Source organism: Lactuca sativa, chromosome 2, assembly GCF_002870075.4.
Source record: "Lactuca sativa cultivar Salinas chromosome 2, Lsat_Salinas_v11, whole genome shotgun sequence".
NCBI lineage: Eukaryota > Viridiplantae > Streptophyta > Magnoliopsida > Asterales > Asteraceae > Lactuca > Lactuca sativa.
In genome coordinates, this window is record NC_056624.2 from 32,548,839 (window position 1) to 32,576,074 (window position 27,236).

Below are 27,236 nucleotides of genomic sequence, written 5' to 3' on the forward strand. Positions count from 1 at the left end.
TAGAATTTTGTACTGAGGTGAATGCTTGGGGATGCAACTCAGAATGTAGGTTATGCAGTAAGTAATTGAAGCTCTTTTTCCTTCTCCTTCTCCTTCACAACCCCATTTTTAACAAGTTCTTGCTCTTCTAAGGTTGTTTTCTTTGAATTTTGATCCTTAATTTTCACCTTTGATTCAGGATCCTTTCGTGACAGATCTGGTAAACTTTTCCTCACTACATATTACATAACAAGATTTGTAAGCATCTATCTCACTAATAGTTGAGTAAGGAAAACTGAAATTTGCTTTGTACTTTATTTTTTACCCATAACAGCAACCTACTTACATACGTACGTCTCCTTACCAATAATAGCAATGTATTTGATTATTATTTTTTACTTATAATAACACTTATAAGTTATACCTACCATAATAGCAATGTACTTGATTTTTACCCAAAATGGAAATGTTGCATTTTCTACATATATATATACAAGCATTTTAAGTTATCTACTACATAATACTACTATCTGTAAAGAAAATATAAGTTTGTTGCTACTAAAAACAAGCTATCAAGATTAAAATCCAACATTGCTATATTGTTATTATGGGTAAAAATATAGTACAATTCCTATATTGGTAGAAAGAGTATAGTATGTTGTTATTTCTTGCAATATGCCCTTAAAAAGAAGGGAAAAAGTATAGCAGAAGTACTTGGAGGTCTATTTTTGGCCTTTGCAACACATCAATTTGCTTTTCCATCATCAGAACTGCTACTTCCACTTTCTGTTTCACTTGAACTCCCAGAGCTCCTAAAGTAAGTCCACTTTTACAAGTTACAAATACAATATTATATGAAAAGAGATTTAAGTTATATATATATATATATATATATATATATATATATATATATATATATATATATATCAAAAGCAACTATTTGGACCTTCTTTTTGATCTTTTGCCAGACAACCGTCTCTTTTCTTTCCGTTTGTTCTTACGTTGTTTGACTTCTTTCTTTGTTGATCTCTTCTTCCTCCTGTTACCACCAGCAGATGAACTTGAAGAATCGGAATCAGCTTCTGATTCGGACTCCGAATCGGAATCGGAATCACTCTCCAAAGAATAAGTGTCGGAATCTGAATCAGATGGTGAGGACTTCCTTCGTTTCCTCAATTTCTCCCTTACAGTTGATCCACGGCGTTTTTTTACTCACCTATCAGAACTGTCATCAGAAGAAGTATCTTACTTCACAGTTTTTTTCTTTTTACCTATAAAGAAAATGTAACAATAAATTATATAATCAAATAAATGTTAGTAATGGTTAATAAATAACAACAACAATACCTTTTACGGGTTCCACCACATTATTCTTCTTATCTTCAATAACTTCGCCACAATCCACAATTTTTACCACACCAGAAGGTTTTCCATCATTTGTTCCAGATCTTATCACAGTAACACTACATACAAGTAACATTCCCATTAAGACATTTCCTGTAAGGAAGAGACTAGATAACACAAAAAAGAGAGAAAGGATTATGAGAAACAGATATACATACCTTCTGCCTCCTGATTCTATCATTTTCTTCTTCCAATCATGAGATTTTGTTCTCCAGCTCATATGTGTAACCTGTTAAACAATACAACATTTTCTCATCACATATTTATAAAAGGTAAAATGAGAAAGAATGCATGAGTTTAGTATCATACCTATTTTCTTGCTCGAGAGTGTGCATCAGATTCCCTATAAACGGTCTTACAGTTCAATGAAAGATAGAAAATCTCAGGGTGCCTTGTAAAGAGTCGTCTAAAACCCTAACAATTCTTTTCTCCATTTAACTCACTTTATCAAGATTTTCAGAAGAGGCAGGCAAAAATACGACTAAAATTACAACATTGGCTATCTATGGAGGGTGAAGGATTAACAAGAAATTACTCGACTAAATCTTCAAAAGCTTCCAAGTTTTGTATGAAATTCATGATTGAAACTTGGAGATCCCGAATTTTGATAGCTCTGTTCCAGAGGATTAAGAGAGATACAAGACAGAGAAATCCCTAAAAGAAATTGTAGAAGATTTCAATTCAATATTTATATGGCGATGTAGGGATGAGAGAGGAGAAAAGAGAGCACAATCGAGATTTATATAGGTAAATGGAAATAATCTCACCTGAACATCGGGAATCACTCTAACTTTAGCATTCGCAGTGTGGCTGCAGATGTAATGGTGGTAAAGGGGGATTTATGGAGAACAGATGAGAAATCTGTTGGAGAATCGGATGGAACTGAATTCGAAGCCATAATCGCTAAAATCAATGAGTCGTTCAGTAGATGGTGATGAAGAAGAAGACCAATCGGAAGGACCGATGAAAGAAACAACAACTAGGTAGAAGGATGACCAGAAAAAGGCGTGCGAGCATCTTCATGTTTCTTCTCTTTTCGTCTCTGTCTCAGAGGGAGACTAGGGCTTGAAATTTCTTGATCTTAGAGTGACACTAGAGCAGAGATCTGATGAGATGATTAACAAGTAAGGTCAGGAGAAAGAAAATGTGTGATGCGAGGGGAAACCAGGTAGAGCAAAGAATAAATCCGGCGATGACAAGCATGTTGTTGGTTTTATGGATGCCAACAACCAGAAAGAGAAGGTGGTGGTGGTCGGAGTACGTTCGAAAGAAGTAGCGGTCGTCGTCGCCGATTACGGAGTCGATCCAACTGTCGATTTCATCAGATGCACTCTGAACTCTTAGAGATGATGGGGTTCGATGGTGGTGGTCGCGGTTAGGGCTTCCAAATGGAAAGGGATAGAGAGTGCATAGGTAGAGGAAGACGGGCTGCTTCAAAAGGTAGCATCACAATTCTATTAGGGTTCATTGGAGAAGAAGGAGATAAATGGCGGGGTGTTTAATTTTTTGGGATTTCATTTCCCGGCTATTAAAAAATGGAGAACGCGCCCTTCCAAAAAAAATATAAAATGACACCCTTAGAAGACGCCCTTTTTTTCGTTAGGTGCCCTCCGTGTTTTTCTTTTCTTTTTTTAGACACTAATTTAAGGGCACGCAAAAATGCGTGACCTCTATCCTTCAGTTTTTGGAAACCTAACATTATTTTTATGGACACACAAAAATGCGTATTGTAAATCTGCGAGTGTCATTGTTTGCGCGTCATTAAAGGGTATTTTTCTTGTAGTGCGGGTGCAATACCCGAGGCATATTTAAGGAAAATGGATGTCACTTTACACCCTTTTACCACCCCATTCATACACTCTCTCACTACTTTCTCTCTCTAGATCCGATTCCGACTCCAAAACCGCGAATTCAGGCTTCCAAACGTAAGAGTTTCTTCCCTAGCTTGTTCTAAACGTACTCCATTGCAATAATAACACAAAAATCATATGTTTGAGGGGTAAACAAGGAGTTTACGGCCTAAGAGGCTCCTTAGGCCGTAAACACCCCAAATCATGGCCAAAGTCCCATTTTTCCTTCCTTTAAGCTTGTATACTAATTAAGGGATATACCTAGATGAGTTTGGACATCGAAACCTAAGTTTTTAGATCCTAAAAGAGGGTTTACGGCCCAAGCTTATGCTTAGGCCGTAAACACCCAATTTCCATGTTAAAATGCCCCAAAAACTCATCTAAGGCATGCTAGAATTTAGTTATGATTTTAGGAAGTGCTTAGGACCATTTAACAACACATTTTGAGGGACAAAATGGAGTTTACGGCACAAGCATAAGCTAGGACCGTAAACTCCCCCAAACATAACCAAATGAAGGTTTTAAACCCCCAAATTGGTCCTAGACATTCATTAGAATTATAGGGGATTGATTTAAGGCCTTAGCTTCCATTTTGGGAGGAGAACAAGAGTTCACGGGCAAGCCTAGGGGCTTACGGCCGTAAACTCCCAAGGAGTGGCCTTTGGGCCATAAACTCCAAGGGAGTAAACTCTTGGACTCCCCCGTAAACCCTTCTTGGCCTTGTACAACTCCCGAGAACCACTTCTAAGCCCTAAGACCCTGAATCAATGCTTGAATATCTAAATGTTTTAATAAAAAGCATAAAAAGTCTAATTTCTTGTAAAACACACATTTCATATGATATTAGGGTCTTAAAAGGTGTACAAGTCCTAATTTGGTACCAAACGCTCAACCGACACTTTCACCCGATTTACCCGATTTACTCGGTTTCAGGTGAGTTCATTCCCCTTTAATGAACCTTTTAAATGTTTTTATATGTTTTGGGGGGGGGATACAAGTCAAATATACATGTTTATGGAAATTAATCACATGTGATTCACTAACCATAGTTCAAATCACATGTGATTTACAACTATGCTTTGTAAAAGGATTTTACGTTTTCAAAACTATTTTGGATAAATAAACAATTTTCTAAATGTTCCCTTTGGACAAGATTTTCATTAAATAAATGTTCTTATAAAATGTAACCACACTAATATATTTATATAAGTAAGATTTGAAGGACTTAGGACCGATAGCTTGCCTTATTTCCTGTTCTTGTTTGATTGTGGGCTTAGGGTAGTTGTTATCTGTCCGACTGTCGTTGATTTCTTAGTTATATATCATGTATATTAGCGTTGGATACGAGTATTTTCATTTCATCCGAAGCTTAAACCACTAAATTGACAAGAACCATACACACTAAGTTAACTATAATAGGTATAGTTAAGGCCACTATTACTCGCTATGGCTACTACTCTACACGCTATAATACACACTAGTACGAGACGATACACTAATAAGAGAACACACTACGAGTTATACAAAAGACTACTACACTATAATACAAGAGAGAGCACTAATCAGGAGATAACACACTAACTCACTACAAGATACTCTACTCGCTACATACTATGCCTAGAGTTTTCCGTCAGGAAGACGACGCTACATGTATAGATCTATATGGGGCAGAAACTATTATATCCCGACTGTTAACTTCAGTCCGAGCTGTGCAAGCCCAGGGATGACACTACTTCACTACACTATGCATGATTGGGAAGGTCATGGGGTTCTCTATTACTCACACTATCAGTCGCATACAAGTAATACACTAACTCCACACTAAAATACTAAAACTAAAGTATAAGTTAATATCCCGAAGTAAATAAGTATCCATTATTAATGGGATCCTGCACCACTATTACCGTAACAGGCACAACTTTTCCTATTACACTATCTATTGGAGATCCACTAATATACTTTTACAACAAACGGTTTTCACTGATGAAAATTCCATACAACTTAAAGGTTTTCATTTACGAAGTAATTACTGGAAAATATTGGATTTTCTAGGGTTTTCTACTACTTACTAATGTAAATTGCATCTTTTCACACTATATGTTCTAAAGCATTTTTATACAAAAACTCACACTAAGCTCTTATGAACTCACTAGCTTTATGCTGATACTCGTTTTCAAAATAACTTGTATCCTCAGGTCAAAGATAGACAGGTACAGGTGCAGCATTTTGGAGAAGGTGGAGCATGCAAGATCCATCTCTTATTTTTGTATTACTTTTGGTGTTGTTGAACATTTCAGAACACACTTGTAATTACACTTACTATGAAATGAAATGGTTGTATGTTTCTTGTTTTTACTATTATGCAATTGTGATGATACTGTACATGACGTCCTCCTCCCCGAAGCGTATTCCGCCGTTATCGGTTTTGGGGTGTGACAGATTGGTATCAGAGCATTGTTTATAGTGAATCAAGTATGTCAACCTATAAAAGATATACGAACTATAAACACTTCGGGACTAAAACACTCTAACCAAGAATATATACTGTTAAGTATTTAAAAGATTTAACTAAGTATATATACACACACATCTCTATAAAACACAGAAGTCAGTATCACACTAGAACAGAACAAAAGTATTAAGATTGTTGGACAGCACAATTGGGTTTAGAGACATATAGTCAGATTTGGGGGGATGTAGCCTGATCAACTTGTTTTCCTGGGAGTGACTAGCATGTGCCTAAGCTTAGTTGTGGTGTTGCAACAAGTCTAAAACTTACCAACACTACCACAATAACGTTACCCTAAGAATACTATAGGAGTATTCTGTATCTCTAAAACATACATATGTGATAACTAAAAGGGTCGTTACTGGTAGGACAATAGTTGCTAAGTGGATACACCACGGTTACATGTGACTAGGGCGCTATAGACTCAGAATCTGTAGCCTTTTCTTCATTTCCTGTTCTTGATTGGGGATCTGGAGTTAGGCTTGCTTATTCGAAGGACTATCTTGCTTCGGTTGCATGTAATTGGTATGCACTGCGCAAGTATTGGGTCGACTAGTAACGATTCATCTTATAAGTATCTTAGAGTAGTACGTCTATTAACCTTTCTATCCCCCTTTCTCGCGTAGATAGCATGGCTGGCTTCCACCATCCCGGTGATCCGTACTATCCAAACCAGGGCAATGGAGGATGGCTCGATGAGGAGTCAGACGATGAGCACCCGATCCCTTTGGATGATCATTATGCTGAGGGCTTCTCGGATAGCTCCAACTCCGAACCAGAAGTTAACAACCAACCTCCTGAAGCTCCGAACCCCAACCCCCGTCCGGCATTTCAGGGTCCCACTCCTATGTGGGTCATATCCTTGCACCGATGGAGGGAGGAGCAGGGCCAGCCTTTACCTTACAATGCAGACCGAAGCTTCTACAACATAAGCGAAGGAGGATCAGCGGATCGGGTTCTGCCCATCATGATCCGAAGGATTGCCAGGAATGTCGAGCAGGGTCAAGCAGCTATTGGTCGAGTTGTAGAAGTGAATGCCAACTCGAATCTCAACACTGTTCGCATCTGCCAACTCGAAGAAGCCATGGACAGGACAAGGAGGACCAATGAGGCTCTGCAGCATCAGCTAGCTGCATCCCGAGCCGAAGTTAGGGAACTCCGAGCACGTCAGAGGACTCATGATCGACACCTTCAGGAAGTTATGCGACAGATAGCGGATCTGAGGGTTCGCCTAACAAGTAACCGTCGCTAGTAGAAGACGTCTAGTACCTCACTCTTTTGTTTAAAGGACTAGACTTTCCTCTCTATATTCCGTAGATCTCTTGTCTGTAAACATTTCTAGCTTAAAAGTACCTTAACTAGACCTCTAAACTGCCAACATTTTCCTGATGGTTGATGTAAGACCTATTGTTAGGTCAAATTTCATGAACTTGTATTACATCATTTATACCAGTATATTGGCAGTTGACTACTCTATTGCTATGACTCTCATTCTGATCTTGGATTATGTTGATTTAATCCATGAAAGACTCTATTCATATTCGCAATAGACTCTTACCATTGCTATCATTTCTATGGTCTTTCAGTGAAAGATGCCTCCTCAAAAGCATCCAAGCCGAGGAAGACCAGCAACTCAAACCCCTCCTCCACCAACCCCCCCCCCCCCTCCGCAGTTCGATCCAATACTGTTCCAAACGGCTGTGACTGCGGCTGTAACAGAAGCCATGGCTCAAATGAACTCCGGTGATGCGAGCGGTGGTAACTCTAGATTTGGTGAAGTCCACCAAAGAGTGCAGGGATGCACTCATAAGGACTTCATGAACTGTAAACCTACCTTCTTCGATGGTACCGGAGGAATTCTAGCATTGTCCCAATGGTTCGAAAGTACCGAAGTTGTATTTGAAATGTGCTCTTGCCCCGAAGAGAGCAAAATCAAGTTCGCTACTGCCACCCTCACTAACAGAGCCTTGACATGGTGGAACAGCCATGTCAGTGCACTCTCTTTGGTAAGAGCCAATGCCATGGGCTGGGACACTCTGAAGGACCTCATGAGAGGAGAGTACTGCCCTAGGGGCGAAGTTCAGAAACTTGAGGAGGAACTCTAGAACCTCAAGATGAAAGGGACTGACATAACAACTTACACGGCCAGGTTCTGCGACTTGGCGGCTATGTGTCCCAACATGATCCCATCTGAAAGCAAGAAGATTGAACGATACATCTGGGGTTTAGTGCCCCCATATCGAGGAAATGTTCTAGCCTCACGCCCTACCACCTTCGACAGTGCCAAGGAATTGGCCCAGAGTCTGATCAACCATGAAGTCTATTCCACTCCAGCAACAACAACCACAACTACCATTGCACCACCCGATTCATCTGACAGAAAAAGGAAGCGATGGGATAAGAAGAAAGGCAAGAAAACTCAAACCTCCTCCAAGGACCAGCAAATTGTGGCGGTCCATGCTGCCACTACTCCAGCCACTCCTGCACCACCAAAAGCTTATATTGGGAATCTGCCCAAGTGTCCCAAGTGCCCTTTCCAACACAACGGCCCCTGCCATGAATTGCAGTGTTCCAACTGCGGCCGGAAGGGCCATACTGTCCGATTTTGCAGGGCCCCTCCCAAACCTATCACACAGGTTCCCGGTTCGGGAGTGACCCCAACTTGTTATGGCTGCGGTGAAGCTGGTCATTTCAAGAAGAACTGTTCGAAGACTGCGAATGCTGGGGGAACTGGAAGGCTACTCGCTATTGGTCACAATGAGGTGGTAGCGGATCCCACAGTAGTCACGGCTATGTTTCTTCTCAACAACTCTTATGCATGTTTCTTATTCGATAGTGGTGCAGAAAGAAGCTTCATAAATCAAAACTTTAAACACTTACTCAAACAATCCCCTCAACCACTAAAAGAAACATTCGTCGTAGAGATGGCTAATGGGAAGACCGAAAGCTCTAACGAAATCTACATAGGTTGTACCCTCACGTTAGACGATCACTCATTTCTAATCGATCTCATACCAGTCTCTATCAAGAGTTTCGATGTCATTGTCGGTATGGACTGGTTGAGTCTTCATCGTGCCGATATCCTATGCTTCGACAAAGCCATTCGCCTAAATCTTCCAAACCATGAAACTCTATTGATCTATGGAGATAAACCCGATACGAGCCTTTGTATCATCTCTAGTATCCAGGCTCAGAAATACTTGCGTAAGGAATATCACGCCTTTCTTGCTCACATTGTCGACACCAGCCAGAAAACGAAAGATTCGAAGCACATCCCCGTTGTATGCGATTTCCCCGATGTCTTTCCGGAGGACCTTCTGGGTCTACCTCCCAAGCGTCAGGTTGAGTTCAGAATTGACCTAGTCCCAGGAGCTACCCCAGTAGCTAAGTCGCCCTATCGTTTAGTGCCTGCCGAAATGCAAGAACTATCCGGCCAACTTAACGAGCTGCTTAGCAAGGGCTTCATAAGACCGAGCTTCTCACCCTGGGGAGATCCGGTCTTGTTCGTGAAGAAGAAAGACGGATCGTTCCGTATGTGCATCGCTATCCTCTCCCTCGTATCGACGACCTATTCGACCAACTGCAAGGAGCAAGTTACTTCTCCAAGATTGATCTTAGATCCGGGTATCACCAGTTATGGGTGCTTGAGGAAGATGTCCCAAAGACAGCCTTCCGAACCCGTTACGGGCATTTTGAGTTCGTAGTGATGCCCTTTGGACTGACTAACGCCCCTGCAGTATTCATGGACTTGATGAATAGGGTGTGTCGTCCATATCTAGATCAGTTTGTCATCGTCTTCATTGACGATATACTTGTCTACTCTCGAAGCGAGGAAGAACACAAGGATCACCTGCGACGAGTCCTAGAAACGTTGCGACCAGAGAAGTTATATGTGAAGTTCTCTAAGTGAGAGTTTTGGATCCGAAGAGTTGAATTCTTAGGACACGTGGTTAGTGAAGAAGGAATCCATGTGGATCCCTCCAAAATTAAAGTTATTGAGAACTGGTCAGCACCGATGACGCCTACGGAGATTCGTCAATTTCTAGGCCTCGCTGGCTACTACCGCAGATTCATCCAAAACTTCTCTTGGATTGCGAAGCCTCTCACCATGTTGACACAGAAGGGTGTATCATTTGACTGGGAAGAGAAACAGGAGAAGGCATTCCAGACCCTGAAGCGAGCCCTATGCACCGGACCGGTATTATCTCTTCCCGAAGAGACAAAAGATTTTGTTGTATACTGCGATGCATCAAATCAAGGGCTCGGTTGTGTCTTGATGCAATGAGGTAAAGTCATCGCTTATGCCTCAAGACAGCTAAAGACACATGAGGTGAACTACACTACTCACGACCTCGAGTTAGGAGCGGTCGTCTTCGCACTAAAAATCTGGAGACACTACTTGTATGGAACGAAAAGCATAGTATACACCGATCATAAAAGCCTCCAACACATACTGAACCAGAAAGAGCTCAATATGAGACAACACCGATGGGTCAAACTACTCAACGATTATGACTGCGAAATTCGATATCATCCGGGGAAAGCCAACGTAGTAGCAGACGCCCTGAGTAGGAAAGAGCATTCTGGTCAAAGGACCAAGTCACTAACAATGACTATTCATTCGTATCTATCTGCACAGATCAAGGAGGCTCAGCTTGAAGCCTTAAAGCCTGAGAATATGACGGGAGAATCCCTGTGCGGAATGGATAAGAGTTTGGAGGTCAAGGATGATGGAGCCTACAATCTCATGGACCAAATCTGGACTCCAAGCCACAGAGGTTTCAAAGATTTAGTCATGAAGGAAGCTCACAACACTCGATACTCCGTCCACCCAGGTTCGGATAAGATGTATCTGGATCTCAAAAAGCTATACTGGTGGCCTAACATAAAAGCTGAGATAGCTACCTTCGTGAGTAAGTGCCTTACTTGCACGAAGGTCAAGGTCGAGTACCAGAAGCCATCAGGTCTCCTCCAACAACCGGAGATACCGGAATGGATGTGGGAGCGGATCACAATGGACTTTATAACCAAATTGCCCAAGACAACGGGTGGGCTGGATACCATTTGGGTCATCGTCGACAGATTGACCAAGTCTGCACACTTCCTACCCATCAAGGAAACAGACAAGATGGAGAAGCTCACGAATACATACCTTAAGGAAATAGTACGTCTGCATGGCGTCCCTATATCTATTATCTCATATAGAGATAGTAGATTTACATCGAGATTTTGGCAATCACTACAAAAAGCACTAGGGACGAGGCTGGATATGAGTACAACCTACCATCCGCAGACTGACGGGCAAAGTGAGAGAACGATTCAAACCTTAGAAGATATGCTGCGAGCTTGTGTGATCAACTTCGGAAAATCATGGGACACACACTTGCCCCTTGTGGAATTTTCCTACAACAATAGTTATCATACTAGCATCAACGCAACTCTATTCGAAGCCCTTTACGGCCGGAAGTGCAGATCCCCTCTATGCTGGGCTGAGGTGGGTGACACTCAGTTAGCTAAAAGACGAGTTCCTGACAGCGCTCTCACTGGTCCAGAGATCATTCGAGAAACAACCAAGAAGATTGTACAGATTAATGAACGATTAAAAGCCGCTAGGGATCGACAGAAAAGCTACGCCGACAAACGAAGAAAACCCTAGGAATTCCATGTGGGAGACCGGGTCCTGTTGAAGGTCTCGCCCTGGAAGGGCACGAAACGCTTCGGAAAGCATGGAAAGTTGAACCCAAGGTACATAGGGCCTTTCGAGATCCTCGCTAGAATCGGCCCCGTAGCTTACAAACTCAACTTACCCCACGAGCTAAGTAACCTACATCCTACCTTCCACGTCTCAAACTTGAAGAAATGCCTATCCCGACGAGACTCTCGTGATTCCCCTAGACGAGATCGAGGTCAATGAGAGCCTCAACTTCGTGGAAGAGCCTGCGGAGATTATGGATCGGGAAGTAAAACGAACGAAACAAATCCGCATCCCAATCGTGAAGGTTCGGTGGAACGCCAAGCGGGGACCGGAATTCATTTGGGAGCGCGAGGATCAAATGAAACTCAAATATCCTCATCTCTTTTCTTAGTAGTATTTTAATAACTTGTTTGTTTGAATTCTGAATTTCGGGACGAAATTCCCCTAACGGGGGGATGATGTGACAACCCAAATTTATTGCCGTTACATAATCCCGTTTTCGCTAACGGAATTCGTCACTTTATAAAAAGTTCCGTAATATTTGGAGTCGTCAATAAATAAATATCCATTTATTCATATTCCATGTCATTATTAATTAATATAAGTAAATATAACTAGTTAAATGTTAATCCCGTTTAACAAAATATAGTTCTATTACTTTTATACCACTTCACCCGAGTAAAAAGTTTTAACCCCGTTAAACTTGGGCATCGGGTAGTCGTGTACCGGGTGCAATACCCGAGGCATATTTAAGGAAAATGGATCTCACTTTACACCCTTTTACCACCCCATTCATACACTCTCTCACTACTTTCTCTCTCTAGACCCGATTCCGACTCCAAAACCGCGAATTCCGGCTTCCAAACGTAAGAGTTTCTTCCCTAGCTTGTTCTAAACGTACTCCATTGCAATAATAACACAAAAATCATATGTTTGAGGGGTAAACAAGGAGTTTACGGCCTAAGAAGCTCCTTAGGCCGTAAACACCCCAAATCATGGCCAAAGTCCCATTTTTCCTTCCTTTAAGCTTGTATACTAATTCAGGGATATACCTAGATGAGTTTGGACATCAAAACCTAAATTTTTCGAGCCTAAAAGAGGGTTTACGGCCCAAGCTTATGCTTAGGCCGTAAACACCCAATTTCCATGTTAAAATGCCCCAAAAACTCATCTAAGGCATGCTAGAATTTAGTTATGATTTTAGGAAGTGCTTAGGACCATTCAACAACACATTTTGAGGGACAAAATGGAGTTTACGACCCAAGAATAAGCTAGGACCGTAAACTCCCCAAAACATAACCAAATGAAGGTTTTAAACCCCCAAATTGGTCCTAGACATTCACTAGAATTATAGGGGATTGATTTAAGGCCTTACCTTCCATTTTGGGAGGAGAACAAGAGTTCACGGCCAAGCCTAGGGGCTTACGGCCGTAAACTCCAAAGGAGTGGCCTTTGGGCCGTAAACTCCAAGGGAGTAAACTCTTGGACTCCCCCGTAAACCCTTTTTGGCCTTGTACAACCCCCGAGAACCACTTCTAAGCCCTAAGACCTAGAATCAATGCTTGAATATCTAAATGTTTTAATACAAAGCATAAAATGTCTAATTTCTTGTAAAACCCACATTTCATATGATATTAGGGTCTTAAAAGGTGTACAAGTCCTAATTTGGTACCAAACGCTCAACCGACACTTTCACCTGATTTACCCGATTTACTCGGTTTTCATGTGAGTTCATACCCCTTTAATGAACCTTTCAAATGTTTTTATATGTTTTTTTTTTGGGGGGGGGGGATACAAGTCAAATATACATGTTTATGGAAATTAATCACATGTGATTCACTAACCGTAGTTCAAATCACATGTGATTTACCACTATGCTTTGTAAAAGGATTTTACGTTTTCAAAACTATTTTGGATAAATAAACAATTTTCTAAATGTTCCCTTTGGACAAGATTTTCATTAAATAAATGTTCTTATAAAATGTAACCACACTAATATATTTATATAAGTAAGACTTGAAGGACTTAGGACCGATAGCTTGCCTTATTTCCTGTTCTTGTTTGATTGTGGGCTTAGGGTAGTTGTTATCTGTCCGACTGTCGTTGATTTCTTAGTTATATATCATGTATATTAGCGTTGGATACGAGTATTTTCATTTCATCCGAAGCTTAAACCACTAAATTGACAAGAACCATACACACTAAGTTAACTATAATAGGTATAGTTAAGGCCACTATTACTCGCTATGGCTACTACTCTACACACTATAATACACACAAGTACGAGATGATACACTAATAAGAGAACACACTACGAGTTATACAAAAGACTACTACACTATAATACAAGAGAGAGCACTAATCAGGAGATAACACACTAACTCACTACAAGATACTCTACTCGCTACATACTATGCCCAGAGTTTTCCGTCAGGAAGACGACGCTACATGTATAGATCTATATGGGGCAGACACTATTATATCCCGACTGTTAACTTCAGTCCAAGCTGTGCATGTGACATCCCCAAAATCTCGGCCAGAAAAGACCGATTTTCATTTATGCTTTTAAATATTTTCAGAGTAAATCCTTTTTATTTGAAAGAGTTGCGGAATTTGTTCCCAAAACAAAACATGATAAAATAATATTTATCAAAGCATTTCATCAAGAGATGCATTTCATTATATAATCAAAACTCGGGATGTCATGTTCCGATACAGACCATAAAGCATAAACGATAAACATTACAAGTCATTCAACAAATATATACATATACAGACTTGTAAACAAAACAACAAGATGATCCATCCATCTTACGCCCTTGTGCCACTTCCTGTAATACAAATAAAACTGAGTGGGTCAGGCTTGGGAGCCTGGTGAGCATATAGGGTTTTCAACCCACAATAAATAAGTTATATTTAATTTCACCAACCAATCACTATCCCGATTACCCATTCCCGTTATCCTCACTTTACGTCCCTAAAACAACTATCTCAAGGGACCTAATCTATGATTTTCATCGGGACGGACATCACTGCGAAGGGGTTTCCTCAACAATAGATATCCTAAAGGCAACCATGAGGGGGATAGAGTACACCGGTGAACACATCGTTCACAACACCTACAGGTTATGAACCTGCTAGCGTTCCACTGGACTGTCTAGAAAGAGTCCGTGGTCGTTATCCATACTCCGCTGAATAACTAGATCAACAACAACAACAACATCGAGGCCTCTCATCTGTTTATTACACACCAACTATCTACCCATGTTCTACCCAACATATTAGTAGATAAAAATATATATTTTCATACGTAGTTTAAAGAAAACCTGTATAGCATGCTTTAATCAACACATATGTCACATAACAGATGAGGCACACACACATAACACATATCTCATAAAGAAATAAGCAGATCTATAAGATAGAAGAGAGTGAATACTCATTCACACATAACACAACCAAATATATACACATAGCACGTATTTTTATATAAAATACTTCGTATTATTGTATTAGAAGAAAATAACTACACACTCACTTGATCAGAAGATGATCCGACAGCACTACGACTTATAGAAGTAGTAATCCACAACAGATCTGGAAGATCTCCTCGAAAATCGAACTTCTCGCGGGCAGAGCTTCGACTCGGGAACCGCACTTCTCGGGATCTTCGGGATCTCGGGACTTGCCTCGGGGCTAGAGTATGATACCGGGGCTTCGGGGTAGCTTCGGCACGAAAAACGATGCAAAAGACTAGAGAGAAGAGAAGAAAATGAACAAGAAATGAGGCTGTCTTCGGATCCTTTATATAGAGGCTGGAGCCTCGGAGTACGCGGGGCGTACAGCGTTACGCGGGGCGTACTGCCCAAAACGTCATTGCTTACGTATCCGAAGTGCTCGAGTGCGAGTGTCGACATCCCTCGGAGTACGCAGGGCGTACTCGAGTACGCAGGGCGTACTCGAGTACGCAGGGCGTACCTCGGATCAGATCGGTGACTCCTTCGGATAATGCTTCCGAATTTTGATTTAAATTTAAATACAAAATGATTAATAAACTTCGGAAATTCATAACTTCATCATACGAACTCCGTTTTCGACGTTCTTTATATCCACGGAAAGGTGAGACCATGCTCTACAACTTTCGTTTAGACTCCGTCGGCTAATTTTGACTTTATTTTTATTAATTATTTTTAATAGGCCGCGACAGAAACTTTCGTTATAAATTCATAACTTCTTCGTTTGACGTCCGTTCTCGCCTAACTTTTTATCGCTTCGATACCAACAACGAGACCTTCGATCCTCGTTTAGATTGCTTCGGCTAACAACCGCTCGATCTCAATTCGAGTATTTCAGGCTGTATACCGCTAAGCCGGAACTTCGATAAACCATAACTTCCTCATACGAAGTCAGATTTGGGCGTTCTATATATATTCGGAAACCTCGTTTCAACTACTACAACATAGATCAAAGATATTAAGTTTATTTTACACTTAAATTTTGACGCTTATTTTTATTCTTAATTAATCAAACCACATAATTAAGCAATTAAGCACAAAACACATAATACTCAAATAATACAATCTTATTATTTCAAAACGGGTTACAAAGGTTAACCTAGACTATTATATTGCTAAAAACGGCAAGCCCGGAAACACAGGCGTTACAGTGCAAGCCCAGGGATGACACTACTTCACTACACTATGCATGACTGGGAAGGTCATGGGGTTCTCTATTACTCACACTATCAGTCGCATACAAGTAATACACTAACTCCACACTAAAATACTAAAACTAAAGTATAAGTTAATATCCCGAAGTAAATAAGTATCCATTATTAATGGGATCCTGCACCACTATTACCGTAACAGGCACAACTTTTCCTATTACACTATCTATTGGAGACCCACTAATATACTTTTACAACAAACGGTTTTCACTGATGAAAATTCCATACAACTGAAAGGTTTTCATTTACGAAGTAATTTCTGGAAAATATAGGATTTTCTAGGGTTTTCTACTACTTACTAATGTAAATTGCCGCTTTTCACACTATATGTTCTAAAGCATTTTTATACAAAAACTCACACTAAACTCTTATGAACTCACCAGCTTTATGTTGATACTCGTTTTCAAAATAACTTGTATCCTCAGATCAAAGATAGACAGGTACAGGTGCAGCATTTTGGAGAAGGTGGAGCATGCAAGATCCATCTCTTATTTTTGTATTACTTTTGGTTGTTGTTGAACATTTCAGAACGCACTTTTAATTGCACTTACTATGAAATGAAATGGTTGTATGTTTCTTGTTTTTACTATTATGCAATTGTGATGATACTGTACATGACGTCCTCCACCCCGAAGCGTATTCCGCCGTTATCGGTTTTGGGGTTTGACAAAATTGCTCTTCCATGTTATCATATCTTCTGGATCGACTAATCGTGATTTTTTCGATGACCACGTCGTGGTAAATACTTGTCCACGCCGTGGAAGTTCTTCAGAATGAGTTTGAAGTTCTTCATAATCGCTTTCTTCCAAAAGACTTTCAAGTCCTTCGAGGTTGTGTTTGGAAACAAATCCATCCTCTTCAATGCCATGTATCCCTCCAAATTATCTTCCTTCCATTCTTTCATCTTGCTCTCTATGAATGTATCAAAAATATCAACCGAGAAGATCATATCATCACTAACTTTTTGCTTGATATTGTGTATGGAGGCTTGCTGATTCCTTAGTATAGCATCAACTGCCTCAAGAGTCTTTTTGGAAGCAACTGCAAAACGTGCGAGCATAGACTCAAATTCAGTTTTCTTTTTGGACTCTGGTTGCTCCTTTTCATAAAATTTCATGACCTTGTTGCCTATACTTCTCTTCTTTTTCCCTCTAATAATCATCATATGGCTTCCATTTCTTCTTATGATTCCTCCAATCTTCTTCATACCTATCCCCATTCGAATAACAAGCTTAAACTTTTTGGTTTCCATTTTCATCCAATTCGCAATCTTTAGCCAAATGTACTCTGCCACAATTATCACACCTGACTTAAATAACTTGTATATATTGACCCATTTTTGTTATCCTCTGGTCCATTGTTTCGATCTTTGCAAGAACCAAAGCTAAATTCTCATTTCCTCCATCTACGCTCACCTTGATTCTTGCGACATATTCTCTTGGGTTGTGGTATTCTCTCGAATGTTTGGTGAATTCTTCCCTGAGAGCCTTGTTAGTTTTCGTATCCTTCTTTTTCATGGGTCCTTGTAGTCTAGGATTTGTCCTGTGGTTGTGTTTATTCCATCATAGAAGATTGATATCTCTTGTTGCACATTAAGTTCGTGTTGTGGGCAAGTTTGTATCATTCCCTTGTATCTCTCCCACGCTTCGTACAAAGATTCTCCATCATTTTTTTTGGAATTTTGCAATGTTCTTCTCCAACTTAGAAACTTTTGAAGGTGTACTAAATTGTTGAATAAACTTGATTCGTAAATTGGTCCATGTCATGATCGCTCTGGGTGGAAGTGGCTTAATCGAATCCTTAGCTTCTCCGATGAATGTCACTAAAAGTGTATGTAACAATACCGCATCGCGTGAAATGTTTGGCACGTTGAAGTAGTTCGCGATATCCAACAGCTCGTCGGTATGTTTTTAGGCGCTTCATGGTCTTTCCAACATAATGAAATATTTTTAAGCATAAGGAGGATATGTCCCTTAATCTCAAAGTTTGCCGCTTTTGGAATCTCGTGTGGCACAAGACCCGACCTGTTGTCATTTTACATCCGCCTGTTGTACTCCTCCATGGTCATTCTGGCTATGTCCCCCCTGTATTTGGCTTTGCTTTCTTGTTCACTTTCTTCATTTGATTCTATTTCGGGTTCGTATCCACTCTCGTTCTCGTCTGGTTTCCTTTTGAAAGGAGAAATCATGAATTTCTTTGACTCGCCTCCTTCTTTCATTGCTTTGTTGTTCTTGCAGAATATTGACTCAGAATCCTTCAAACGAGGTACTATAGTAGATGAATTTTCCCGGGTTATATACTAACATCAATAAAACATAAAACAAATGAGTAAAATGAATAAAAACGATAAAAATAAAAGTTTCTAAACAGTTTCCACGATGTGGCTACCGTAAAAACAAAAAATTAAATAAAACATAAACAAAAAATTAGCTTCAAATCCCCTATGAATTCCACAAAAAGGATCGATAACAAATAGCATATAAAATTAACTAAAATAAATTCGTTCCCTAGAAATGACACCAAAAACTTGATACAAATTATATACTAGATTTTAATTTCTAAACCAAACAAATATTAACTAGCTAAAATGCAATAGGCAGTGTACCTAATCAAGAAATAGAATAGTTCAGGTAAATCGGGTATCGAACACAAGGAACGAGGATGATTAACAACTAAAATATCTACTAAATTTAAATAATTTAAACAAAGCAAGTATGGGTTGTTCTGATTTTGCAAGTTCAAAATACTTAAAAGCTATTAACAACTTAAAATAAACTTAAGAAAAGCATAAAACGGTTTTTAAGACAAGATTTATAGAAGACTTTCGTTTAGATACGAGTCACCCATTCTCTATGGTTGATTTTATGGATAGTGCAATGGATTTAAGTTTTGTTGCTTACCGATTCCTATTATGACTAGAATTATGTTCAAAGTTCCAATCCTTTAGTTTAGTGAGATTATTTATTTAGTGATCAAATAGACAAACAATCAAATTAACCAGTATTGAGTTTGAATTATGCAAGATTTGAAATTATAAATGATATTAATTGTAATAAATACCAATTCTATATATGAATATTCATCATATATTATCTACCACATTAATTTACCAACTTGTCTATTTAGCCCTAGGTTTTTTATCAAACACTAGTCCTATAAATTCATAAGTCACAAAATCATAAGATTCAAGCATACTAAAATTCATAGTTCATCTAATCCTAATAAAACTCAACAATAAACAAAAAAAGCTGATTATGTTAACACAATTGGTTCTTTATCAAACAAGCTTAATGAATAAGTAACTAACAAAAATCCGTAATCCTTTAAATAAGCACATATCTAATAGGATCCTCTACACTAAACGAAAGTTAGCGTTTTTAGCCCATAACTACTGCAAAGAAAAAGGTAAAAACGAAATCTACTTTGCAAGTCATAATGAATACAAAGCAAACCAAGTGTTTAGAAGTAATTTTGCCCTAGATCTCTTCAAAACAAAGCTCTTAGTCGAAATCTAGTCTCCAAAGCCTCCGAGGGATGTCTTTGGTCTTTAAAAGTGGGAATCAGCTTAATCCATAAGCTAGGGTAAGATTAGAAATGATAAATTTATGGTTGCCTAAAAATGTCTCCCATGTCATGGATAATAGATCTCTACGACGTGGCTTCCGCTTTCTTTGTGTAGACTCCAAGCCTGCTTTCTGATCGCGCATATTCACTTCTTTACGGTGTAGCAACCAAATGTCCATGTCGTGGGAACTTCAGATTCCATAGCTTCTGACTTAAGTTAACTCAATCTATCCATCCTGCATCTATCTCCGCATGTTTCTTCCTTGTAATCATGAGCATATCTTCGTTACTACAAAACAAAATTTAAACACAATAAGTACTTTTTTTTCCTAAATTAGACACAAATGTAGCAGAGAATACTAAGATAATGCACATAGTATACCAATAAATACAACAATATCAGTAACCAAATTAGTAAGTACGGTGTGATGTTTAGAATAAAATGTTTAACTTTGAAATGCTTAAAATCTTGAAATATGCCAAAGATTCTGGTCGTGCCTAAGATCTTGGGGAAGAAAACTATAGTACTCAAAAAACTATTTGATAATGCAAGTTCATTTTTGAATATCAATATTCAATAAATGTATTTATATTGACTGTGACAAAAATATTGTTAAAGTCGCGTAATTGGTGAATTTATAGAATACATGTTAAGATATTCAAAAAGAGCAAAGATATTACATAATATCTCGATATGTCAGTAAGATTGTAATCGTAAAACAAAATAAATAATCAAGTAAATGTGTAAGAATGTTGTAATCGACAAAATAATAGTAAGAAAATAAAACAAATCCAATAACACATGGGTGTACAAGGAAAACCCTTAATTCTTTTGGATATCCAACATAAAATATGAGGAGGTGATAAAAACACCTACCTTAGATCCTAATTAAAAAAAAATATATATATGTTGCAAATGCTAGTTGATCGTGTAATAAGTGTAAAAGAGAGCAGGTGTCGTCAGAGAGAATATTAGAGTAGAATTGAGAACATATGTGTAAGTGGAAGATCAACTAGTCTTATCTATACAAGAATATATAACAAACATTCCTAAATTGTAGGAATCTTCCATGACCAATGCTTGACTCGATTCTTACAGATGACTTCAACATATATATGCTTTGACCACGTGTCTTTTGTCATAGTTTACTCCTTTCTAGGCAAGTCTTTAAATTATGTATAAAATATAACAAGAAACACAATGGGAGTCCAAAGATATTTGACTAAATCCAAGAACTAGGGCTATCTGTGATGCTAACATAAGTTCAAGATATTAAAAGTGGTAAGAAATTTTTTTTATGCATATATATATATATATATATATATATATATATATATATATATATATATATATATATATATATATATATATATATATAGGATAGGATAAAGACTCGAAAAATAGTGAGGGCTGCAAACATAAATCTTCTGATTATTACTTAATATGGACGGTTTTAATTAATTGTGAAAAAGATGATTATGTTTTTCAAATAAGTGATTAATTTTATAAAATTTAGAAATATATGGGGTGAACTGAGCATTTTGTAGGATGTCATTATGTTTAAATGGAAAAATGAGACACACCATAAATAAGAGAGTATGATATGGACACAACAAATGGTGGCGACTATTGGACTTTATTTAAATTCGGTATCAATCACTCTAATGTATGCATATCTTGTAATGATGCCCCAGAAATGGAGGATCATATTTTTGTAGAATGTCCAATCTCAAAGGTGTTTGGCAACAAATATGCAAATGGTGGCGACTATTAGACTGCTCTTTCAGTTCGACATGTGATTTGCTAAATTGTAAAGAGAAGTTGGAAGGTTATCAAAGGTTATCCAAATCCCATGAAGCTATAATGTTGGTGTATTTATGGGTACTATGGAATTACAGAAACCTAATAGCTCATGCTCCAAGTCCATCTTCAAAATCCATTCGATGCTGGCTTTTGAAGTAAAAACACTGCCTTATTTATGGATCAATGCACGAAATCGAACTGGACAAAAATTTAGTTGGGCGGAGTGATGTTGTGGCCCAATTCTAGAATGTTATTGTGAGATTTGAGTAGTCATTTTCTTAGCTGTTGTTTTTGTTTTGTTGTGTCCACTTCATGTTTTCAATAACTAAGTTTTTTTTACTCTACTAAATGCTTTTTTTACCAAAAAAATTATAAAATGGTAAAAAAAATAATTCTTAAATTTTAATTCTCTACACAATATGATCATACCAATTTATAAAAAGAGTTTATAATTTATTATATATATATATATATATATATATATATATATATATATATATATATATATATATATATATATATAGAGAGAGAGAGAGAGAGAGAGAGAGAGAGAGGTATGTTCATATGTCTAACTATCTATTATGCATATATAAGAATAATTATGGGCAAATCATTTCAAAAGGATAATTCTGTAATATTACATTTTAAATAATATTTTTAAATTATTTAATTTGATTCTTATCTCAATCAAATCCCTTATAACCTTACAATCATCTCGGTACTACAATTATCCCTATCTCTGGAACTTCTTCCTACGAGAGTTCACACACGGCCAAAAAACCAACGGCTTCTTCACCGCTGCCCTTCCATCTTCTAGCAGGAATTGAACGCAACCCACTCTTCTTCCTTGAGTTCCGATTAAAGGTGTAGCCAAGACAAACCGATGATCTATGGTTAAATTTGTATAGATTCAATATTATTTTCAAATTTGTGAAAACATTAATCTGATTTTTTGAAGCTATACTATTTGAATTCAAAGAAATCAGTTCTCTTAGAGTGATTTGTATGTTTGGTTGATTCCAACAAGTTTGATCCGTCGTTTCCTTTCTTGTTAAATTAAATGAATGGTGGAAAGTAATATCAAGGTTCATTAGGGTTTATCTGATTCCAAAAAGGAAAAATCATTATATGATACCCAATATTCTAAAAGACGTGCCATGACATGAGTCGTGACTTTGCCGTTACGAAAAGTCTCATAACGTTGTTGTTAGGCGTGACGAGTGACAAGACATGATATGACGTGCCATGGCATGTTATGAAATGTGTTTTTTTCGTTTGAGACACGTTTTTTGCTCTTTTTTTTGTCTTTTCTAATCAGACTTATAAGTATTGTGTTTTTTGTTAAAATTTTGTTATTAGTTGTTGATAACACTTCTAAAAATGAGTTATATTTGATATAAATCTATATTTATGTGTTAATAAAATTATAAATTAATACAAAATCGCCACCTTACATTACACCTTGAAGAACGCAATGGTTCGCCATGACTTGTTAATCTTGAGGCTTGATCTCGCCGTCACGTCACGCCTCACGTCTTTTAGAACCTTGATGACACCTAATGTGGATTAATTAGGTTCATGTCTTTATATATCCTCTGTTTGGTAATTCGTCATTTTTTTTTTTGCATAATATCAAAACGATAATTGAGAACTAAATATTAAACAATGTGGAGATCAGGTTTGTCCCAGGGAGTATGAAAGTAATTCTATAAAGTTGAATATTTGACCACCGTTAATGTTTTATAAATCTTTACATTTTACTTTAACTAATGTTTTTTAATTGCTAAAAACTTTTTATAATATTCTTTTATTTTACGATGATGACTACTAGAAACCTAATAAATTCATATCTCAAAAGTCAAAACATTAAATTCGGTTTCTTCCCCACCTTTCTACTTTGTAATCTACAATTATAAGATGATGAGTTTTTTAAAAGTGTTATCTAAATCCATGAGAACAAAATGAGTTGCATTTAGACGTTAGACGTTAAGTTAGTAATTTCTAATCATATAATTTGCTTTCTATCAATTACGACGACATTAAAATTAATTTCTACTTACAATTAGTGAAGTTATTTCTTTAGAAAAAAGAGGTCATAAGCATACTAAATTTCTTACAAAACTAATTTATTTTATAAATAATATTTGCAATTTGAAATTTCTTTGAATTTTCAACAAGTAAAAACATTTAGTTATTTTGCTTTGATTGCTACTCCTCCTTACATCCACTAAAAAGGGTTTTAAAATGGGTTTATTTTTGTGAAATTTGAGTGCATTTTGGCATAACACTTACCAACTGAACAAACTTGCATTATTTTGTTGCGTGAATTTTGATATAAACTATTTCACCAAAATGCAAGAAAATCGATCTCAATTTCTCCTGTGTCATACCAATTGATGAAGAAGAAATCGGTATCATTACAAGCCACGAGAATAAAGATAAGTGAAAGATTAATGAATCTATAAAAATGGATTAGCAATATATTATGTCGGAATGGATTAACAATATATTATATCAAAATGGATTAGTGCTCTACTTAAATTTCAATGTTTTTATTTTATTTTTAACCATTCACAATTTTATTATTTAGGAATAAATTATTCGTATTCTTTCAGAATAAATATAATTAATGTTCATAGTTGTATTCTTTAAGAATGAATATAATTAATGATATATTCTAAAATCGTAAAAAATTTTCATATAAAATCTGGATAATATATGTTTGTTGTATTATGTCAGAATATAATGTTTTTTTTAATAAAATAATCATAAACACATTCTTTTTAGAATGTCTGAATTAGTAGAATTATTATCCAGAAAAATTAGATTTTTAAAGTTAAGAGAATTAATTGTTACTTAAAACTCGTAATTTTCGTTTTTTAAATTTATGTTAATTGACTAAAATATCCTTACAATGAAATTAGAGAGTACTTTTTAATTATCTTTAATTTAATAATATTTATTAATCACTTTATTAAAATAAATAAAATGATTGGTCCAAAATCAATCTTAAATCTACACAATAAGAACACAATAACTTAGTCATATATATATATATATATATATATATATATATATATATATATATATATATATATATATATATATATATATATATATATATATATATATATATATATATATAGGAAATTGTAAGAAAAATCCCAATATTTACCGAAAAACTTGAAAGTAATATGTGATAATATACAAAGAAAAGCAAGGTATTTTTATGAAACTGGTTATTATCGCATCATACTTTTGTTTTATATTTGTATCGACTAATTGAAAGAAACTATATACAAACCTTTTTTCATGGTGTCACTCTTGGGTTAAACAATCAACCATTGTTTCATGGTATAAATTTTTGATTTTTAAATTTAAAAAAATTCAAATATTACATCTAAAGTCTAAATTTTTCAAAATTCATAATATTGAATATATGAATACTTTTTTTAATAAATACATTTAAGTATCTCCGTCTAGGCATCGATTAGTTAGTTGACCTTAGTCCACAGCCTAGACCAATTAATGGTCTCAACCTAGGCATCGATTTATTCATTATCCGTCTATTGTGGCAAAAAAATAACATAAATCCTAAGTATATTGAAAAACCGAGGATTTATTCACTCGCCGTTTGGCGCGGGTAGACGGCTAGTGTGTATATGTATGTGTGTGTGTGTGTATATATATATATATATATATATATATATATATATATATATATATATATATATATATATATATATATATCACAAATTAGAATTATAATATCTGATTATGTTACAAAAATGTAGTAATCCCAATGTCACGTATATTCCATGAGCATGTCTACAACCAAAAGTAACGACCATCGCCTATTACGTCTTCTAACAATTCTCCCTCAATCGACCATAAAACTAAATTATTATACTTTATTTTAATTGAACTACAATTCGTTTCACATATAAACTCATTCACCAATTCAATCCGTATATGTTTATATTTTATAGATGATTTAATGATCAATATATTATATATTATATTGATATTATTAATTTTATATGTGGTTTGACATCTAATTTAACAAAATTATTATAATGATGAAATATATATTATTAGATGTGACGAATGTATTCGGTTTAAGTACAATTAATGATTTAATTTCAATATAATTTATCTATAACATGTCATATATATATATATATATATATATATATATATATATATATATATATATATATATATATATATATATATATATATATATATATATATATATATATATACACACACACACTAGACTATGACCCGCGTTAAATGCGGGGAACACATAAATAAAATGCAAATTGGTATTATTGAAATGTGTAGAAATTACACTAAAATAGGTAAATATATATATATAGCGTTAAAGGACCTTTTTATAGATAATATTTTTTGTTTTATTAGTTCAATGACCTTGTTTGTCACATATAAATACCTTCAAATATTTTTTACTTGTGACACGGAAAACAACTATATATAGCCAACCATGCGTGAAAATGGGTCTACACAAGTATAATCCAACATTTAACAATGTACTTTCAAAATACATTGTTATTTTATGGTTATATTGCGAAATATAACTGTTTATTTCAAAAAATAGCAACTTATTTATGTTCCTTCAAAATGAACCACATAACACCCCCCCCCCCCCCCCCACACACACACACACAATATTAAATATAAAGAAACTATAACCAATAAATCTGCAACGAAGCTAATCACCTCCTTTCACTTCATCTCTAATATCAGATCTTATTTTCCTTAATCTAAGTTATTATCACTATCATCGACAATGTCAAGATTCATTGATGGCTTCTTTTTTATTTTAGGGATAATACGACAGAAATCATTAATCAGGTCCATAATTTATGTTTATATCTTCGTTTTTTTTTGCTGATTTTGATATGCCTTCTTCAGTTTACCACCATTTGTTTTTTCAGGCTCCTTTTTTTTTTTATGAAATAACATTTTTTTGTGAAATTCTTTCTACGGTTTTGAGTATGTGCAGGTATGTTGATTTTTTTTGAAGTAAAGAAAGTAGGGTTTTTGTTCGATGTTGGTTCCTATGTTTGGTTCTTATTTTTTGTGATTTCTCATAATCCATTGCGTTTTATTTTCCATCTTTATCTACAATCTTTATGTATAGAACACTTTATCCATATAGTCATTCACTATAGAGTTTAATGAAGGAAAAAAGAAACACCCCTTTAGTTTTATTTACTTTGCAAATTATCAAGCCTCCATGCAAAGCTTACAAAATGATGAAAAAAACAAAAAACCCTTATGAGGTAAATGACAATTACGATTCTACCCCTTTTCCTCTTGTAACAATTATCTCACCTCAAAACATCTACTTTTGTGTTTCAGCATATTATTGATAGCATGAAAGATCCAAGCATTGTTGTATTTTGGTTAATCACACTGCCTCAAATTATGGAAGGATTTAAATATGGTGATGAGGTCAAACATAAAATATGGTGGTAATACAAGGTTCTTCTATTTCTTATTTATTTATTTACTTATTTTTTTAATTCAACTTTATTACAAAATTAAATAGCTTCTTTTGTTGATATTAGTGTTTCTTATTTAGAAAAATATGCGATATGATCAACTTCGTGATGCTATATCATTGAGAAAACTTGGATGAGCAGGAAGTGAGATAAATTTATAATTTATTAACTTCA

The 27,236-nt window shown here is 36.3% G+C and overlaps 1 non-coding gene across 1 annotated transcript; it reads left to right on the plus strand.

Moving 5' to 3' along the window:
* The first annotated feature begins 17,758 nt into the window (after positions 1–17,758).
* Positions 17,759–17,866, plus strand: LOC111891892 (small nucleolar RNA R71). The gene has a single exon (XR_002850389.1). It is a non-coding gene; the product is annotated as a small nucleolar RNA R71 (small nucleolar RNA).
* The last annotated feature ends 9,370 nt before the right edge of the window (positions 17,867–27,236 follow it).